The sequence below is a fragment of the Salvelinus alpinus genome, chromosome 31, assembly GCF_045679555.1.
Source record: "Salvelinus alpinus chromosome 31, SLU_Salpinus.1, whole genome shotgun sequence".
In the NCBI taxonomy this organism is placed as follows: domain Eukaryota; kingdom Metazoa; phylum Chordata; class Actinopteri; order Salmoniformes; family Salmonidae; genus Salvelinus; species Salvelinus alpinus.
In genome coordinates this window covers 24,168,569-24,172,797 of record NC_092116.1, presented here as the reverse complement: position 1 = coordinate 24,172,797, position 4,229 = coordinate 24,168,569, and positions in this window count along the sequence as shown.

The following is a 4,229-nucleotide window of genomic DNA, read 5'->3' as shown; positions in this document are numbered from 1 at the left end:
ATCTTTTTGCACTCGGAGAAAGAGAGTGAAGGAGTACGTCCAGTCATGCTGTTTACTCAGGGGAGTTGGGAGCGCCCACTGTCTGGCAAGGGCTGCTGGGAAGAAAATAATCCCTACTCACCAACTGGCCGATGTCCAGGTCATGCTTACTAAACCAATGTAACCATATTTATCTTTAGAAATGCCCTCACTGAGAGCAATGAGGCTCACTATTCATGTTTAAGAGAAGTAAAGTGTGTACGCCTTAAAATAGTGGTTTTATGAGAGGAAAGGAACTGACGGACAGAGAGAGAGAGTTTTTTATTGTTTATTTAATTTTTGTATACACCTTTCCACCAAGGAATCCCACTGAGACATGTTCTGCTTGTTCCACCTTGTACTGTGTCTACTCATTCATCATCTCTCTCTCTCTCCCTCCCCCCCTCTCTCTCCCCCTCTCTCTTTCCCTGACAACCACTCTTGCTCTCCCTTTCTCTCTCCCTTTCTCTCCCTCTCCCCCTGCCAACCCCTCTCTCTCTCCCACTTTCTCTCTCTGCCAACCCCTCTCTCTCTCCCACTTTCTCTCTCTGCCAACCCCTCTCTCTCTCCCACTTTCTCTCTCTCCCTCTCTCCCTCTCTCTCTCTCTGTCTCTCAATTTAAGGGCTTTATTGGCATGGGAAACATATGTTAACATTGCCAAAGCAAGTGAAGTAGATAATTAACAAAAGTTAAATAAACAATAAAAATGAACAGTAAACATTACATTCACAAACGTTCCCAAAGAATAAAGACATTCCAAATGTCATATTATGTGCAAATAATGATACTACCAAAGGGAAAATAAATAAACATAAATATAGGTTGTATTTACAATAGTGTTTGTTCTTCACTGGTTGCCCATTTCTTGAGGCAACAGGTCACACACCTTGCTGCTGTGATGGAACACTGAGGTATTTCACCAAATAGATACGGGAGTTTATCAACATTTACATTTACATTTAAGTCATTTAGCAGACGCTCTTATCCAGAGCGACTTACAAATTGAATCAAAATTGGGTTTGTTTTCAAATCCTTTGTGGATCTGTGTAATCTGAGGGAAATATGTGTCTCTAATATGCTCATACATTTGGCCGGAGGTTAGGAAGTGCAGCTCAGTTTCCACCTCATTTTGTGGGCAGTGTGCACATAGCCTGTCTTCTCTTGAGAGCCAGGTCTGCCCACGGAAACCTTTCTCAATAGCAAGGCTATGCTCTGTGAGTCTGTACATAGTCAAAGCTTTCCTTAAGTTTGGGTCAGTCACAGTGGTCAGGTATTCCACCACTGTGTACTCTCTGTTTAGGGCCAAATAGCATTCTAGTTTGCTCTGTATTTTTGTTAATTCTTTCCAATGTGTCAAGTAATTATCTTTTTGTTTTCTCGTGATTTGGTTGGGTCTAATTGTGTTTCTCTCCTGGGGCTCTATGGGGTCTGTTTGTGTTTGTGAACAGAGCCCCAGGACCAGCTTGCTTAGGGGACTCTTCTCCAGGTTCATCTCTCTGTAGGGGATGGCTTTGTTATGGAAGGTTTGGGAATCGCTTCCTTTTAGATGGTTGTAGAATTGAACGTCTCTTTTCTGGATTTTGATAATTAGCTGGTATCGGCCTAATTCTGCTCTGCATGCATTATTTGGTGTTTTAAGTTGTACACGCTGGATATTTTTGCAGAATTCTGCATGCGGAGTCTCAATTTGGTGTTTGTCCCATTTAGCAAATTCTTGGTTGGTGAGCGGACCCCAGACCTCACAACCATAAAGGGCAATGGGTTGTATAACTGATTCAAGTATTTTTAGCCAGATCCTAATTGCTATGTCAAATTTTATGTTCCTTTTGATGGCATAGAAGGCCCTTCTTGCCTTGTCTCTCTGCTCGTTCACATCTTTGTGGAAGTTACCTGTGGCGCTGATGTTTAGGCCGAGGTATGTATCGTTTTTTGTGTACTCTAGGACAATGGTGTCTAGATGGAGTTTGTATTTGTGGTCTTGGCAACACCATTATTTCTGTCTTACTGAGATTTACTGTCAGGGCCCAGGTCTGACAGAATCTGTGCAGAAGATTTAGGTGCTGTTGTAGGCCTTCCTTGGTTGGGGACAGAAGCACCAGATCATCAGCAAACAGTAGACATTTTACTTCAGATTCTAGTAGGGTGAGGCCGGGTGCTGCAGACTGTTCTAGTGCCCTCACCAATTTGTTGATAAATGTTGAAGAGGGTGGGGCTTAAGCTGCATCCCTGTCTCACCCCATGGCCCTGTGGAAAGAAATGTATGTGTTTTTTGCCAATGTTAACCGCACATTTGTGATTTGTGTACATGGATTATATAATGTCATATGTTTTTCCCCCAACACCACTTTCCATCAATTTGTATAGCAGACCCTCATGCCAAATTGAGTCAAAAGCTTTTTTGAAATTAACAAAGCATGAGAAGACTTTGATTTTGTTTTGGTTTGTTTGTCAATTAGGGTGTGCAGGGTGAATACAGTACGTGGTCTGTCATACTGTAATTTGGTAGAAAGCCAATGTGACATTTGCTCAGTACATTGTTTTCACTGAGGAAATGAACTAGTCTGCTGTTAATTATAATGCAGGTTGCTGTTGACGCATATCCCACGGTAGTTATTGGGATCAAATTTGTCTTCACTTTTGTGAATTGCTGTGATCAGTCCTTGGTTCCAAATATTGGGGCAGATGCCAGAGCCAAGGATGATGCTAAAGAGTTTAAGTATAGCCAATTGGAATTTGTGGTCTGTATAGTTGATCATTTCCTTGAGGATGAAGCGGCAGGTAGGTAGCGGTAGGTAGCTACCAGGGTGGCAGGTAGCCTAGTGGTTAGAGCATTGGACAAGTAACCGAAAGGTTGCAGGATTGAATCCCCAAGCTGACAAGGTAAAAAGCTGCTGTTCTACCCCTGAACAAAGCACTGTTCCTAGGCCGTCATTGAAAATAAGATTTTGTTCTTAACTGACTTGCCTAGTTAAATAAAATAAATAGGATACCATCAACGCCACAGGCCGTTTTGGGTTGGAGGGTTTGTATTTTGTCCTGTAGTTTATTCAATGTAATTGGAGAATCCAGTGGGTTCTGGTAGTCTTTAATAGTTGAATCTAAGATGTGTATTTGATCATGTATATGTTTTAGCTGTTTGTTACAGGGCCAAAAAGATTGAAAAAGAAGGGGGGGAGTGTTTTCCATGGAACCAACTAGTTTTCCCATCCGCATTCTCTCTCACCCTGCCAACCCCCCTCTCTCCCTCTCTTTCTCGCTGCTAACCCCTCTCTCTCTCATTCTCTCTCTCCCACCAACCCCTCTCTCTCTCACTCTCACGCTCCCTGCCTACCCTTCTCTCTCTCCCTGCCAACCTCTCTCTTCCTCTATCTCCCGCTCTCTCTCTCCCTGCCAATCCCCCTCTCTCTCTCATTCTCTCTCTCCCACAAACCCCTCTCTCTCCCTATCGCTTTCCCTCTCACTCTCCCTACCTACCCCTCTCTCTCTCCCTCCCTATCTCTGCCAACCCCTCTCTATTCCTCTCTTTCCCTCTCACTCTCTCTGCCTACCCCTCTCTCTCTCCCTATCTCTCTCTTCCTCTCTCTCTCCCTTTCTCTCCCTGCCAACCACTCTCTCTCTCCCTCTCTCTATCCCACCAACGCCCCTCTCTCTCCCTCTCCCTCTCTCTCTCTCTGCCAAACCCGCTCTCTCTCTCTCTCTCTCTCTCTCTCTCTCATTCTCTCTCTCTCACCAACCCCTCTCTCTCCCTCTCCCTCCCACCAACCCTCTCTCTCTCTCCCACCAATTTCTCTCTCTCTTATTCTCTCTCTCCCACCAACCCCTCTCCCTCTCCCTCTCCCTGCCTACCCTTCTCTCTCTCCCTCTCTCTCTCCCTGCCAACCTCTCTCTCCCTCTATCGCTCCCTCTCTCTCATTCTCTCTCTCCCACCAACCCTCTCTCTCTCTCTATCGCTCTCTCTTGCCTTAAATCCCTCTCTCTCCCACCAACCTCTCTCTCTCTCTCTTTCTCCCACCAACCTCTCTCTCCCTCCATCTCTCCCACAAACCCCTCTCTCTCTCCTCTCTCTCTCTCCCACCAACCTCTCTCTCTCTCTTTCTCCCACCAACCTCTCTCTCTCTCTCCCACCAACCTCTCTCTCTCTCTCTTTCTCCCACCAACCTCTCTCCCTCTCTTTCTCCCACCAACCTCTCTCTCCCTCTCTCTCTCCCAC